Source organism: Chaetura pelagica, unplaced genomic scaffold (genome assembly GCF_000747805.2).
Source record: "Chaetura pelagica isolate M959 unplaced genomic scaffold, ChaPel_1.0 scaffold356, whole genome shotgun sequence".
Classification (NCBI taxonomy): Eukaryota; Metazoa; Chordata; class Aves; order Apodiformes; family Apodidae; genus Chaetura; species Chaetura pelagica.
Window position 1 is genome coordinate 8127318 of NW_009953964.1, and position 419 is coordinate 8127736.

The following is a 419-nucleotide window of genomic DNA, read 5'->3' on the forward strand; positions in this document are numbered from 1 at the left end:
GCTGTGGACCCGGGGTTTGGGCTGCATCCTGCCCTGGGGGGCGGTGCGTGGCCGCCACCGGGCTGCGCTGTTTCCCCCGTGGCTGAGCGTGTTCTTACCTCGCCAGGCCGCGGCTGCGCGCGGGGCCTCGCTCGCTTCTGTGCCCGCGGTCCCGACAGGCTGGTCTGTCGTGGGTCGGAGAGTGGGCACTTCATATGATTCCCGTTCAACTAATCCTGCTAGAAGCTCGCCTGAGTAAAAAAAACAAACAACAACTTATCATGGATTTGTTTGGGAGCTTCCTGTGTCCTGCACATTGAGATGATTTTCTTCTGGTTTTCTCAGAACCAGCTCTCCTAGTTTGCCTTTGCTTCTGCTGATATGATGAGGTTGTCACACAAATAGATTAATGTCTATTTCTTGGGACATTCCCTAGGTAT